This window comes from Cricetulus griseus, chromosome X, assembly GCF_003668045.3.
Source record: "Cricetulus griseus strain 17A/GY chromosome X, alternate assembly CriGri-PICRH-1.0, whole genome shotgun sequence".
NCBI classification, from domain to species: Eukaryota; Metazoa; Chordata; class Mammalia; order Rodentia; family Cricetidae; genus Cricetulus; species Cricetulus griseus.
Window position 1 is genome coordinate 43,110,119 of NC_048604.1, and position 17,125 is coordinate 43,127,243.

The 17,125-nt window shown below is 37.6% G+C and overlaps 1 long non-coding RNA gene across 2 annotated transcripts in view; it reads right to left on the minus strand.

The window, feature by feature from the left end:
* Positions 1-781: 781 nt before the first annotated feature.
* LOC113837569 overlaps positions 782-17,125 on the minus strand; it is a 99,415-nt gene continuing 83,071 nt past the window's right edge. For both annotated transcript variants that reach the window (XR_004771398.1, XR_004771399.1), the window contains exon 6: positions 782-2,892. This is a non-coding gene — a long non-coding RNA (uncharacterized LOC113837569). The remainder of the gene's footprint in view (positions 2,893-17,125) is intronic.

A 17,125-nucleotide genomic window follows, 5' to 3' on the forward strand; every position in this document is an offset into this window, starting at 1 on the left:
CAGAGAAGGGGGAAGGGTCAAGATCTCCTGAGTAAATTTGGAGCATGGGGAGAGGGGAGAGGGAGCTAGGAGAATAAGAAAGGGAGAAGTGGATGGGAGAGGAGGACATGAGGGAGCAGGAAAGTTGAGTCAGGGGAAGAATAAAAGAGAGCAAGATAAGATATACCATAATAGAGGGAGCCATTATAGTTTTAAAGAGAAACCAGGCACTAGGGAAATGTCTGGAGATCTACAAAGATAACACCAACTAACAAACTAAGCAACAGAGGAGAGGCTAATGCAAATGCCCTCCCCTGATAATGAGATCGATGACTAACTTATATGCCATCCTATAGCCTTCATCCAGAAGCTGGTGGAAGTATAAACAGACACCCACAGCTAAACACTGAACTGAACTGGAATCCAGTTGCAGAGGAGGAGGAGTAATGAGCAAAGGGGTCCTGACCCACAGAAACACTGACCTGAACGACAGGGAGCTCTTGGTCTCCAGACTCATAGCTGAGAGACCAGCATGGTACTGATGCAGACCCCATGAATGTGGGTGTCAGTGAGGAGACCTCGGAAATCCATGGGGCCTCCTGTAGTAGATCAGTACTATCCCTAGCATAGGTATGGACTTTGGGAGCCCATCCCACATAGAGGGATACTCCCTGAGCCAAGACACATGGGTTTGGGCCTAGGCACTATCCCAAAGGACATGACAGACTCTGAAGACCCCCTATGGAAGGTCTCACCCTCCCTGGGGAGCAAAAAGGGTATGGGATAGGTAGGGTGTTAGTTGGGGAGTGGCAGAAGAGGAGGGGAGGGAAAGGGAAGTGGGATTGACATGTAAAACAATCTTGTTTCCAATTCAAATAAAAAGTGAAAAAAAAACCAAAGCTGAATCAAATTTTAAAAAAGAATGCTTGATAATGTGGAAATCTTCTAAATATACAATTTTAAGTGAAAAGGTAGATTATGAAGTAATATATTTAATATTATCCCAATTAGTATACATGTATGAGTCAGAATATATGTTTGTGCATATGTGCATGTTATGTGTGTGGACAAAAAGGACCGGAAGGAAAGTCCTAAAACACCAAAAACAATTATCTCTGAATATAAGGATCATTAGTGATTCTGATTTTCTCTTTTGTGATTTTCTGTACTTTCCACAGTTTAAAAATGAACATGTGTTCATTTGTATCAGAAAAGTGCAACAAATGTTATTTTAAAAGTTGAGTTCTTTGTATTTGGATTTTTTCTGTCATGATTTTAAAAAGTCTTCACACACCCATACTCAGAGAGAGAAGCCTAAGGGTATGTAAGTCAGCTTTCAAAATAAAGTATTGTTCATCTCATATTTCATTTCTGGCCATAGAGAAAACATATATTCTTCCCTAAATCCTACTACTCCACCTCAGTCTATCTGACGATACCTCTACGCCAAGAAACAACAACTCCCCACAGCATTGTTGGCTGGCCTTCCACTGTCCAACTGCACCTCTTTCTCAGTCTCTCCCATAACATCTTGTCCCAACCATAACACCATAGCAGCACTGATCTTCTGAGTTATACAGTGTTTCCTCTTATTGCGTTAACTTTGTGCTCTCACCCAGGAACATACTTCCAGTACTTTTCCAAGACTTCAAATATCATCTCCTTTAGGTGCTGTGCCCCAAATACTAAGGCTGTGTTGCTTGTTTCTACAGAGCACCAAATTAATCTATAGATACCATTAATAATTCTTTCTTGTTACATTTTATATTTTTGTAATTCATAAAGACATAATAAACATGGCAGTTTTCTTCCAACCCTCCCAAATCCATTCCCACTTCCCTACTCCTCTACCTTTATGTCCATTAATGCTAACCATACTCTTGGATGAGTGGGTAAGAGCCACACCCTTAAAGAAAACTGACTGTCCTTTTCCTAGCAGCTATCAACTGCCATTAACTCCTTAGTTAGGTAAAAGGACCCAAATTCCTTCTCCAAGCAGAATGTTGTTTGGTTTGAGCCTGTGCAGATCTTACATGTTCTATCCCAACTGCTGGGAATTCAAATGTGCAACTTCCCTGTTATGTCCAGCAAACACTATTTCCTATTAGTCATCAACCTTTGGTTCTTCCAGTCTTTCTGCCCCCTTTTCTGAAGTGATCTCTAAGCCTTAGGAGAAGGGGGATGTGATATGATCCTTAGGAAGAAGACAATATGATATAGATGACCTGCTTAGGGCAGAACATTCCACAGTTCCTTACTTTCTGCAGTTTGACCAGTTGTGGGCATCAAACTGTATGTGCAAGTCTTGTGAGACTATACATTTCACAAAGTCTGTTGTTTTACATGCTTTTGTATTATTAGAACATAGAGGAGTATTCGGCATTTCATGGATTCTAAAAGCCTGTTAGCAGGAAAGTTGTGAAATGTGTGCCTGCATCACTCAGAAAGGGAATGTACAAGCCCCATGGCATCCATCTCAGGTAATTAGGTAGCTATTTGCTTCTCTGTTAGTATTTTCTAAAATATCATCCTTATAAATGTAATATTAGGACCAATTAGAGCATTCTGACCAGAGAACTTCTGATACTTCCAAGTGGCCCCTGAAATGAACAAAATGTCTTTTTTTATATGCCCCAATGAAAATTAGAAAATAATAAAGAATTTGGATTGCTTTTTTTAAAAGTATGCAATCTATTGGTCACTCTCTGTTCTTTCTAGGAAAATGAAACAGCAGTGAGGGATGGGTATAGTATTCCCCTTGTGCAAACATGAAGCTTTGCCATTGGAAGATCTCCTGGATGGAGTTTGCCATTATTAAGTGCCTCTGCAACTTCAGTCCATCATGTCTGTATGTAGTCCTTCAGCATCCAAAAACAAATGTTCAATGGGAAAGGACAGAAGTTCAGAAATGAGCTGAAATTAAAAGAAGAAGCTGGTAAACAATTTGATGAGCAAAGCACTTCCTTATAATTATTATAATAAACACTTGTAAAATATACTTAAAGACTTTCCTCATTGCAAAGAAAACAGCATGAAGTTAACACCTGGGTCTCATTAATATGCATGACAACCTGTTTCCAAGATAAACAACAGCATTCATGTAAACCATTTAATATAAAAGCCATCACACAGAGACATAAGCCATCTGATTCCTGCCGAGTTTTTAATTTAAATTTTGTCCATAATTGGGTTGTTTAAGCTGAACATCAAAAAAATTAAACATTCCAGCTTACATTAATTTTAGATGGAACTGTAAGTAACATTCACTTGTTAAGATGTAGAAGCAGCCTACAATTCTGATTAGAGAAAAGCTTATGTCTATAGCTGACATTTAATAAACTTCTTTGGAAGCACAATGTGCTGAACCACAGGGGTTAAAATAGCCAGCCAATCCTTTGCAAGTCAGTCAAACTATGATTAATCAAAGTGTAGTTAAAAATGACAAAATTTGTCTCCAATTCACCACTTAATACATTTTTTTCTTATGTAACAGGCTGCCTCTATCCATCTAGCTCAGCATTGTGTTAGTGAGGCTAATCATAGCAATAATAGATGTTGATTAAACAGCATGCAATTTCTCATCCTTCTCCAGCTCTGTTCCATATCAAACAGAGAAGGGCTTTACCTCTGCAAACTGTCTTTCCAAAGTCCCCAAGTGAGCTGGATTCCAGCCAGGTTCAAGGAATGCTAGACAGTAGAAGAAGAGATGGAAAGTTCCAAAAAGAGAGAAACGAGGACATTGCTACTTCAAGTGGTGTCTCCATTAGGAGCTAAATATTCCTTGTCAGTTCAGTTCCTTATAGACAGGTCTACAAAGGTGCCAGTTTCCCATGTATGTTTTAAGACCTTTTCTGGACTCTGGTAATGAGTCCTTGCCATCCTTGCCACTATTCCTCCAATTCCTGCATATCTGAAGTTGGTAATCTACGCATTGTCTTCCCTTTCCCTGTTAGATTTCTTGATTCCATTATCACCTTTTTTACTAAATATTTTGCATTAAATTCTCACTATTTTTGAGTTAGAAATCCTGACACACAACTGTAATCCCAAGACTCAGAAAGCTGAGGCAGGAGGATTGTGAATTTAAGGCCAACTTGTGCTGCAGAATGAAACTGTCTCAAAAGACAAAAACATCCTTCCGGGCTGGGAATGGGAATGTAACTCAGTGATAGAATACTTACCTAGGATGCAAGGGGGCCTGAATTCAATCCCCAATACCACAAAAATCTCTCGGTGTCCAACCTTTGAAGTGATTTATATTTGTAAACTTTGACTAATACAAATTTTCTGTGTATCATCTCATCAAATCCCCACCTTATAGTTCACTATTATGATCCCCATTTCATAGAGGAGAAAATAAGCATGGAAAAGTTAAGTAATTAGCCCAAATTCGCATGGCAAGTACAGAGTGATGAATGTGATCCCAGTTCTTTTTTTTTTAATAAGGAAAGAACTTTTACTAAAGATTTATTTATTTATCATGTATACAGTGCATACCAGAAGAGGGCACCAGATCTCATAACGGATGGTTGTGAGTCACCATGTGGTTGCTAGGAATTGAACTCAGATCTCTGGAAGTCAGCACTCTTAACCCCTGAGCCATCTCTCCAGCCCATGACCCCAGTTCTTTGTGACTATAGTTGCATGTTGAACCAATAAGCCCAATGAACTAAATCATCTCAAAGGCTTCTTACAGCTTAGATGATTTTTTAAATCATTCATTTGTACACTTACTTATTCAGTAAACACCTACTGAGCACCTACTCTATACTACTCCCTGGATCTTGACTCTGGTGACAAATAAGCAAAGAAACCCCCAAACTTCTCCCCTAATTGATCTCTGATTTGATTGTATAGAGACAAATGGCAGTAAGCCACTAAATAAGTAAGGTATTTAGTATGTTAGATGGTGTAAAGTGCTACAGAGAAAACAAAAGTGCCATGGAAGGATGAGAAGTGTCTATGAGCACATACTTTATATTATAATTTCAATTTTAATAAAACTGGACATCCTATCTGAATTTCACCTTTCATAGACACCGTAGATAAAATTCTAATACAATTGGATGTTTAAAAGTAATTCTATAGACTCAATGAAATTTCTTAAATATTGGGCTGGAGAGATGACTCAGTACTTTAAAAACACTGCTGCTCTTTCAGAGGTCCTGAGTTCAATTCCCAGCACCACATGGTGGCTCACAACCATCTGTAAGGAGATCTGGTGCCCTCTTCTGGCCTGCAGGGATACATGTAGACAGAACACTGTATACATAATAAATATTTTTTTTAAAATTCTTAAATGTTGACTAGAACCTTCTGTAGTAAATATTCTCTTAGCCAGTTCTCCATAAACAACTCATCAGATTAACAAAGTTTTTCCACTCTATGTAGAAAGCCTAATGACTAATTCATGAGGCTCAATGAGCCATTTTTTAATGTGCTGATCCATTTCTCCCAAATTTTATAACTCCCATCCATAGTACTTTCAGCTTGCCAAAGATCAGTTGGATATGCTCAAAAACCTCTTTTGATAAAACAAAACAAAAACAAATAGGAGCTGGAGAGACAAATTGGTGGTTAAAAGTACTTGTGCTTGCAGAAGACCTATGTGCAGTTCTCATCACCCACAACTATTTGTAACTACAGTTCAATGAGATCTGACACCCTCATCTGGCTTCTACAGGCACAAGGAACACATGTGGTACACATACATAAACAGAGACAAAATATCCATACACATAAATAAGAATAAATAACTTTAAAAATACAAAGTAAGTCAAAAGTAAAACCCATTTCAGCCTATTCCAATTGCTATTTCACTGTGTAGTTTAATAAAATCTTATGCAAATAGACTATGTATGTGAAAAGAGTTACTTCTAAAATTTTGTAAGTCTAGTGAAAGTGGAATCATTTTTTAAAATGATGTCCAATTAATTGGAGATAAGACAACTGTAAAAATTAAGAAGAAAATTATTACTTGTTACCTTGCAATTATCTTTAGGATGTCACTGGATTTTAAAGATAGTGCTGTGGAAATCAGAGACAATGCATTACAGATGTGACTTCTACAAAAAAGAAAAGAGGCTATGGAACACTAGTCAAGGGACATCCTCAAAAGAAAAGGTCATGGTAAGTCTTAAATCACAGGATTAATGAATAATTGAACATTTATATATTTATAAAAATATGTTTTAAGTAATACTTTTATATTTCTTTCATTTATGATTCTATGCATGTGTATGTATGTGCCTTTGTAGATGTGGAGACCAGAAGAGAATATTGAATCCAACCACATGAAAAGAATTACAGGTATTCATACATGGTGCCTTAGTCACTATTCTATTGTTGTGAAGAGACATCATGACCAAGACAACTCTTATAAAGAAAAAAAAATTTAAGTGGGGTGGCTTATAGTTCTAGGGGGTTAGTCCCTTATCATCATGGGAGGATGGTCACAGGCATGGCAGGCAGGGGACTGAGAGATTTACAAGATGATTAGCAGGCATCAGACAGGGAGAGACAGGCATGGGCTTTTAAAACTTCAAAGCCCACCCACATTGACATACTTCCTCCAATAAGAACCTATTACAGAATACACCACAAACTTATACAATTCAACGTAAGAAACCTGAGCAGTTACTCAATTAAAAGTTTCACCACCTACTGACTAGCATTCATAGCACTGGAAGGTACTATACATGCTACTGAAGGAGAAATGCAATCATTAGTCTCATCCATCTACAAACCCTGTGAACCACAATAGTGACCTGCGTGCAAGATACACAGTGCTACACTGGCACAAATGTTATAGGAGTAACCAATCACCTTTGTATTAGAGTTGAGGCCTCACTCCATGAGATAAAACCCATACCAGGGGCTGTTAATGACATCAAGAACCTGAGACTGACAGGTCATAGGCACTATGAGAAAACCCTGTCATTCTCACAAGTGTTCCTGCTTGAATGATAAATGACATAGCATCCATCCACAACAAAACTTAAAACGTGTTTAGCAGACAAAGTCCCAGCACTAAGAAGGGGAAGTAGACACAAGATCCTACTCTTAACCAAGAAGCTTGTGTGCAATTGATACCTGCAGAGAAAGGGAAAGTCAGTTTTCTCCAATGGATTACTACTGGTGTATCAACCATACTCCAGAGCAGGCCCCATGACCCAGGAGTAGTTAGCCAGCACAAGACAAACTCCTTGAGTTTTTGTGACCTGTTTGCTTTATTTTGGCTTGGTATGGTATTTTTGCCTTGTTGAGTTTTTGTTTGTTTGTTTTGATTTTCTTTTTGTAATAGAGAAAGAAAAAACATGAAGTTGGGTTATGCAGAGGATCTGGGAGGAATTGGGGAAAGGAAATGAATGTGATCAGAATAGAATGAATGAGAACTTTTTTTTAATTTAAAAAAACAGGTATTTAGCAGATTCTAGGAAGAGTCAAGTCATAGCCATTTCATGCTCCAGGTTAATCTGATAAGACTGTGAGAAGTAGTGTCTAATGAATGAAACCTTTTTAAATTAAAAAAAAACAGTTGTTTAGCAGGTTCTAGGAAGAGTGAAGTCATAGCCATTTCATGGTCCAGGTTAATCTTAAAAGTCTGTGTGAAGTAGTGTCTGAGAAAAACACTGAAAGAGAACTATGATTTCACAGATGGGATTGTTGTGAGCAGCTAGTCAAGAGAAGCAGATGGGGAAACACTTCCAAAGATCAGTGTGGAATGAGGACAACTAAGCAAAAGCTTAAAGACTGAAAGTAATTGTTCAGAGAGTATGAATGCAGTTCATCCAGGGTACAGCTGAACAACTTAGGCACAAACTTCCAGTCTTGATAGTGGTCATAACATGAAAAGTCACCCAAGACACAGAGTCAGTACTTAGTTCTTCAGGCAGGAAGTAAACAGGAAAGCTTCGCAGTTGGGATTTTAATGTCCTTTTAGTATAGTTTCAAAGTAAATAGATGTCATGTCCTTCACTCCTATCTTGTGACAACCAAAGATGGTACTGACATTACACAGGTTATATCTGACCACGAAAGTAGATTTTACCATTTCACTGTTTTATATACTCCTTCATTACTATATCTTTTACATGAATGTCCCTCTTTTTTAAGTTGGTACTTACTTCTGATAATCTGGCACTTTTGAAACAGTAGTAATCAGATGTTCAGTTCCTATCAGATGACTGCCAGAACTCAAGTCTTTATCTCTACCAATTCCTATATCATCTTGGACTAGATACTTAACAGTACATATACATATACATGTAACTTTGAAATGGCACAATACAGTAATGGGGGTGTGCTGTGTAGTCAAATAAATTCACCAGTCTCGGGCCAGTGATATGGCTTAGTGAGTAAAGGTGCTTGGAAACCAGTGATTTACTGATAACCTGAGTTCTGTCCCCAGAATCCACACAATGATAGGAGAGAACTAATGCCTCAAAGCTGTCCTCTGACCTCCACATATGATCCATGACATATATGCACAAATACACACCATACACACTAATAATAATAATAATAATAATAATAATAATAAAATGGTTTCTTCACTTCAGTTTGTAATTGGGGCCAAGAGGTGTTAAAAACCATTTTTGAAGGATTCATAGATGATTCTTGAACTCAGTAGAAGCAGCTACCACAGCCTCAGCAAAGAAACAACCGCTCTGAGCCTACTTATTCATCCGTAAAGTGATACCAACAAAAACACCCAAAACATATGGTGTTCTGGGTACCACACGACAATGTTCTTAGAGCACAGTAAGTTCTTAATAAAAAGTTGTTCATGATATATGTGTACTTATAGATAGTGGTGTCTTTTTTGAGACTAACAAAAATAACCCAATTCTAACACTGTTTCTATGAGTAAATGTTTTTCAGAATTTGTAGAACAGAGAACACTTTTTAAAACAATTTCTGAGACACCTGTCATTCATTTATTCATTCAAGGTTGAAGCTTGAACAAAAAATTCCTTCTATCCTACATGTTTCAGGCACCACAAAGAATATATTTTGCTTGTGTATCTTTGGCAAGCTCACTGTGTCTGTGATTCATTAGTGTCACAGGAGTGACTGAAATATTTTGGTTTCTATCTTAGTTGAAAGAAATATTGTCATCTTTCCAGTGCAAAACATTAAATGCATTCTGATATTTCTTTTCAAAAACTCTGTTCTGACTAGAATTAGCATTTCCATTAGTAACTATCAGAGGTACTCTACTTGGCTGAAACAAATGTATTTATAAACTACATAATTTTATGCTGGGGCTTTAATGCAACTTCATCTTCAAAATCTATTCCAGGACTGCAGCGTACACATGTCTGGGCTGCTGAGGACTCAGCAGGACTATTTTCTCACTCCTACAGATCTTTCCTTCCCACCCATTTCTCTATAATATGGCCAGAGGCATATAAAAATGGAGGTGGAGTAAGACACCCCAATGATAATCTCTACATAAATGCTACATCCAACAATGTCCTCAGAACCACTAATGAATATAGAGGAGAGTATAGTTTCTAGTTTTAGTAAAATAATGAGGAAAGATACATTGAAGAAGAAAGGAAGAACAAGTTACCCATGTCCCTTGTACCTAGAAGTAGAGACAATGAAAAGTAGAACTCAGCACCAGGCCCACCATGATGAAATGCAAACATTGGGAAGAGTCCTTCTGGCTCTGGTATCAGGCCAATGCCCAGAGATAGAGCTTCTGGGCTCATCCAAGAACCAGAAAAGACAGGAAACCTCAGCAAACAGACTTGCGTTTTGGCTACAACAGCCCCTGTGTCATATCTGCTACAACCTACAATCTAAGCTACAAGTTGAGACTCAGTCTTGGCTCCAAGGAATTAGCTTCACCAACTCTCCCTACAACTTGAACAGTACAGTGCAGAGAAAACCTCCATCCATAATAGGGAAAAAGGCTAGAGTGGAGAATTAGCCATAAGAGTTTACATTAGAACTCAGCCCAGGTCTGTAATACTGAGATTATATACAAAGGAGAACCTAATAGTCCCTGCCATCCAGTCACTTCCTGCAGATAGACCCAGTACCAGACAGAGACCCACATATGAACAAAGGACTATAGTACTCCAAGCTTAGGTCATCATCTAGTGGCAAATAGTAGCATTGACAATACTCTTAGACAATAAACAACCAGGTTAGAATGTCTGGAATGACAGGCACAAAATATAGCTCACAAAGACTGGAATAAATGGCTAGTTAGTTCTTCAGTTTTCAAGTGTCATCATATACCAACAAACATCAGAAACATTCAGAAAACCATGGCCTCATGTAAAGAACAAAATAAGGTACCCAGAGACTGGAGATCTTGTGTTGATCATTGTGTTGGACTGACCCCTGATAAAATATGTCAACTAGAATTTGGGGGGGGGGTGTTCAAGACAGGGTTTCTCTGTGTAGTCCTGAGTGTTCCAGAATTCACTCTGTAGACCAGACTGGCCTCAAACTCAGAGTTCACCTGTCTCTGCCTCTCAAGTTCTGGGGTCAAAAGTATGTACCATCACCACTAGAAACATTTTTAGCTGGCTTTTGGAAACCTGTTGCCATGCTGGATTACCTTGCCCAGACTTGATACAGGGTGGAAGAGCTCAGTCCTTCCTCAACTTGATGTGCCATGCTTTGTCCAAGCCCATGGGAGGCCTGCCCCTTTCTGAATGGAGACAGAGGAAGAATGGAAAGGGAGGGGAGTAGATGGGAAAGAGGAGTGAACAGGGGGATAGGAGGGAGAGGAAACAGTGGTCAGTATGTAGAATAAGTAAAAAATGTTAATTAAAATTAAATTTAAAAATTAAAAATAAAGAACTAGAATGATATCTTAGTCAATTAAGTGACTGTCCCACAAGCATGAAGGCCCTAGTTCAGTCCACAGGAAAGTGTAAAAAATGTTGACTCAGATGGTATATACCTCTAATTACAGGGCTTGGGGGATCTAGAAAGGCTGATCTCTAAAGCTCACTGGTTAGCCAATCTAGCTACTCAGCAAGCTCCAGGCCAAAGAGAAACCCTGTCTTAAAAAAGAAAGAAAGAAAGAAAGAAAGAAAGAAAGAAAGAAAGAAAGAAAGAAAGAAAGAAAGAACAAGTTTAGGGGCTGGAAAAATGGCTTAGCAGTTAGGTTAGTTCTTCTCTCAAATCTCATCAGAGAAGCTTCCTTTTGCAATAGATAGTGATTAGCATAGGTACCCATAACTGTTCAAGGTGCAGAGGATAGGAGCCCACAGAATGTCCACCTCTAAATTGAACATATTTACTGAACCTCCTCCACCAAAGGCTCAGAGATCATTTCAGAAGAGAGGGATAGAAATATGGCAAGAGACAGAAGCAGTAAATGTCTATAAGGAAACATTGCCCTCTGGACACAGCAGGGCAGTTGCACATAGGAATTTACAGTGGTTTTGACAGCATGCACAAGAACTGCATAAGCTCAAGCCAGACCATATTCCAACATGAAGAGGGAAAATGGGCATGAAGCCTCAACCCCAGCTGAAAAGCTATGGGTAATTGGTAGCTGCCAGAAGAAGTATCAGTTTTCTTTAAGGGTTCAGTTTCTAGCAGCTCTGACATGCTCCAACGGATGTGCACACACCTAAGAATATACAGACATAACTAATGGAATTCAATGGGGATTTTTAAAAACTAAGACCCACAGTTGGCTGAGTATGGAATGGGGGAATGGATATTGGAGAAGATGGGGGAGGGGTTAAATGTTCAAAATACCATATATGAAATTCTCAAAAAATTAATAAAAATATTTTTAAATTAAATTGTACTATTCTTGCAGCAGAAAGGAATTCAGATGCCAGAACCCATGCAGGGTAACTCGCAGATGACTGTAAGTCCAGTTCCATGGGATCTGATGCCCTCTTCTGGACTCTATGGGTAACTGCAATCACATATAAACATTGCCACACAGAGACACACTGTGAAATAATTAAAAATGAATTTTCAGGGCCTGAAAAGATAGCTCCCCTTTTAAAAGTAATGAACTCTCTTCCATGGGGCCCAGAGTTGAATCCCAGTACCCACATGGCAGCTCCTAACTGTCTGTAACCCCAATTCCAAGCGATCCAACACTATCTTCTATCCTCCATAGGCACCAGGCATGCATGTGGTATGCAGATATGCATGCAGGTAAAACACCCATACACTATTTGGGCATCTCTGTTTCTCTCTGTTTCTCTCTGTGTGTGTTTCTCTCTCTTTGTTTCTCTCTCTCTCTCTCTCTCTCTCTCTCTCTCTCTCTCTCTCTCTCTCTGTCTGTGTGTGTGTGTGTGTGTGTTGTATGTGTATGTGTGTGTGTGTTCCTAAATATATAGATAGAACTTTCTTAGTCCATATAATGTTCCTGCATGTATGTGATAAAGCTAACTTTAAGGCAAAAATAATATGGCACCATTAAGCCCACATATCATACTAGTGAGAGTCATCCATGCCTCTCAGACTATAAATTCTTGCTATTTATCACTTTTCATACATTCCTGGCACTTTTGTGGGTACAGAATTTTGACCAGATGTTCCCATATCTATATCTTGCCTTTCATAATTCCAGCAAGACAGGTTCATTTCTCTCTATCAAGAATATGGGTATAAATATGTAAGGTAAAGGAAAATGTCATTCAGTCAATGGAAAATGCATGTCCTTATGAGTTTCAGATGCCTGTTTCTGAATGACAACTCCATCATTTACTTGCCATATGTTGTACAAAAACACCACCTCTGGAGGGCTTAAATTTTTTCACCTGAGAAATAGGATAATAGCAGTGCCTACCTCAAGGGCTTGTTATAAAGATTAACCTTTAAAAAGGAATGAAAGGAGTGTGAGTGCATAACACATGATACAAAGAAGGTATTGCATAAATATTAGTGTTTAATTTAATTAGTCATAATTTAAGTCATTACCCATGACTTAAAACTTCCTATGTGAAACAAAAATATTTATCAAACCACTCCTTCTGTGTAGTCACTGTAGTATTAGGGACTATACAAGGGATTGTTTTGTTATTTGCATAAGAAATATCTATGAAAAAAGAAAAGCAAAAAACTCCAGGCGTTGGTGGCCCATGCCTTTAATCTCAGCACTCAGCAGGTAGAGGCAGGTGGATCTCTGTGAGTTCAAGACCAGCCTGGTCTACAAGAGCTAGTACCAGGATAGCCTCCAAAGCCACAGAGAAACCCTATCTTGAAAAAAACAACAAAAAAGCAATATCTATGTATTCCTATGGTTTTTTTGTTCTTTGAAACTACACATTGACATTAAAAAGATGAGGATGGGGCTGGAAAGATGACCTAGCAGTTAAGAGCACATACTGCTATTGTAGAGGAACCAAATTCAGTTCCAAGCACCCATATGGTACAGCTCACAACTACCTGTAACCCCCACTGCAGTGGATTCAAAGCCTCTTTTTTTAATTCTCCAGCATTTATGTGCATGTGCACTCACACAAACACACAGAGATACACAATTAAAAAGTACAGTATTTTTTAAGATGGAGATGAATTACAGCTTACCCGTAAAATTTTTCTTTCAACACTTCTCCATTCCTATATAACCTGTCACTCTCTTAGGCCATTTTGAAATCAAAACAACAGGAATCCCATACTGATTGCCCATTTTGTGATTTTAGGACTTTCTCCTACCTAAATAAGATCCTTTCCTTCTCAGAGAATAAAAACTAAATGTATATGGCATGTACAGAACTGATTTGTGGCTGGACTTTGTTCCTTTTTATTAGCTTTCAGTATTCCATCTTCTCCCAATCTATGCTCAATCATCTCAACTTCACACAAAAGATCATCCTTTAAAGATAGACAGTGAGTGAACTGTATCCAAGCATTCATTGTGGTTCTGTTGCCTACAGTAATAGCCACAAATCGCAAATAAACAAATATTTAGGCAGATGTTGACCACTTAATATAGACTCAAAGTTGCCCAAAAATTTACTGCCTGCTTTTGTATATTTAAACAATGTTTAACTAGACAACTGGAGAAGAATGTTTCAGGGAAATCATTAGGGATGACAAAATAAGCCCAAAGGGTCCAGTGATGCCAGGCAAAGAAGAAGGCCTATGCACAATTCATCTATTCCATGCTACTTTTTAGCAAAGCACAGATAATTCATTTAATTATACAAGTTGTGGATGCTTCAAAGACAGAGCTATTTAAAGAAACCACTTAATTGTTGGGCTGGAGAAAGAATTCAGTAGTTTAGAGCATTACTGTTCTTACAGAAGACCTGAGATAAGTTTCTAGAACCCACATCAGACAGCTTACAACTGCCTGTAACTATGACTGAGGAGATCTGACTCTCTTCTTGCTTCTGTAGGTACCAGCACTCACATGCCCATACCTGCACACAGATATGCATATAGACATATAATTAAACAATGAATAATAAGTCTTTAAAAAGAAATATTTTCTCTAATTTTCTACCATATAAGGCCTTGAGGGGATCATTTCATAGGGTAAACCTGATATCTTCTTTCTAAAAAATAATTAAATGATGTTTTAGACTCAATTCATGTTTTTCCATATCTAAATATAAAACTGAAAATCAGATTTGAGGGAAATAAGTAAATTCAAGAACTTGCTATTATCAGGCTATTATTAACCCCAGCACTCAGGATGCAGAGGCAGACAGATTTCTGTGGATGTGAGGTCAGCTTTATTTGCATAGTGTATAATCAGTTGCCACCAACCAGATTTGGTATGGGTTCTAGGAAAATTATAATTCATAGTCTTTATTATATAGTCCATACTCCCACACTTCCTAAGCAAAACCTAGTAAATATGACTTAGTCTTTTCTGTATTCTATAGTGTCTTTACGATTAGTAGAACAGTTTCTATTATGCTGCATCATACATTTTACAAAATTATGATACAGTGTAGTGATGCCAATTATTCTTATTTGAAGTTTCCCAGTGCTTTAGTACTTTTGGAAACATTCTGGATTATTTTGTTGTTTTCTTCCTCGATTACAGAAGTATGAAGTTCCCTTTTCAGTTATCAGCTTGTCTTTTGACAAGTACTTCTAATTTGCTCTTAGCCTTCATTAATTCACAAACATTCACTGAATGGCAATCATGTTTGAGACACCATGTTTGGGAGTAGAGATGAGTTGCAATGAGTTGCAATCTCTGACATCTTGAGGTTCAAAAGGAACTTGCAAAGACAGAGCAAAGAAGCAATTATAACATAGTATGGTGGGCACTGTAATAAAAGTGAATAAAGGAAATAGTAAATGCATATAAGAATCCATATATGCAAATAGTTAATCCATATAAGTAACAGGCAAGTAGAAGACTTTGGGGAAATATCCCTGGGTGATATTATTAACGAGCTAAATTTTGAAGGATGTGATGGAATTACCCAAAATTTAAAGTTAAGGAAGATTTCATAAGCTCTATAGTAGCATACACATATATGGTAAACAATAAAACCATGAGGTAATGTGGTCTTGAATGGTAATGGCAGCTCATATGGAGAAGAATAGAGTAGTTAAAGAGGATATGGGGGGATTATTTAACACAGTGACTCTTTGAATGGTGGGCCACAGAAGGTAGAAATACTAGAAATCAGCTTGTGACACAGAGTGAACAAAGAAATCACTGAACAAGAAACAATGTAAAGAAGGAACAAGTATAAAGGACAAGATGACAATTTTGCCTCTGAAAATGCTAGGTTTAGAGTGAATATTTTCAGCAGGCAATTGATAAAAGGAATCCGGTGCACAAATAAGAGAAAAGTCACACTTGTGATCTGTTTTGGTCTGAAAATCAGGGAAACACATTTATTTAATGTATGCATAAAATAATGAAGATTAGTTCTGACATAGGCTACAATGAGATTCAATGTGAATATGAGCTTTGGTGTCTAATCAGCATCTCAAGCATAACAATTAAATGTGCCTATCAATTTCCATTCATACACCAATACAATTGTCTTCCAGTCTCCTACCTTGGTTAATATGGCAAATGTTACCTGTTTGTTTGTTCAACCAAAAACTCAGAAATTACTTTAAATCCCTCTTTCCCCTCATTTCGCTATCTAACATACTTCGAAATCTTGTCAGTGCTGCCACCAAAATACCCTATACTGATTTACTTCTATCTATTTCTCCCTCCTTAGTCTGAAAACATCACCACAAACCTACAGCACTACAAGAACATCTGCTTGGCCTCACTACTTCTACTCTCAACCAAAAAAGCCAAACTTCATCCCCTCTAAGAAGTCTCACACTTAGTAGTCCCTCTGATTGGAAGCTGATTTCCCCTGAATAATAAATACTCTATGTCACACTGTTGTTTAAGACTCAACTCATATGTCAAATTCTGGGAAAGGCCTTCTCTGATTACCTAAGTAATTTTGGCCCGGCTCATCACACACACTCACTACTCAGTCTGCCACAAAATCCTACCTTCTTTTACTTATTTCATTTGAAACTTCATGAAAATCATCCAACCTTTATTTTTATGAAATCATCCTGCAGGTTGTGTAATTTATTATGAGCTACATATTTCACACACATCCTTACCACATACACTAGAACTAAGCCAGAGATTTTTATCTATTTTGCTTCTCTTTATATTCATATCTTTAGCATCTAATATCTACTCAATAAATATGTGCTCAATATGGAATTGTTCACTCATAGGTCTAAATCTTGATTCTCAATTGCCAACATTTTTATTGTATTGAATCATTTTCTGTGCACATATCATGAAATTACAAAACCATAAAATTGACTTTTTATATAGATCATACATTACTCTAGCTGACATATGTATGGTGAATATACATATACTCATAAGAGTCACTGTAAAATAGATTTTTCAGGAATTAATAATATGCTCTTTGATGTACTAAAAATGTTAATCTATCTGAATAATGATGTAAAAGGAAACTTTGTACTTTCTTATATTTTTCACAATAAATGCCATAATGATCCAGACATGTCACTTAGATTTTCAATAATTTTCCTTTGAAAATTTTACTCCTGTCTAAAGGGATCATCAAAATAGAATTGTCCCTAACTTTGGGGCATCCTGGGACATAACTATTTTAATGATAGACATCCTCTTATTTACAAATTTTAGCCTTTGGCTACTACTATGCAGGTAGGCACAGGG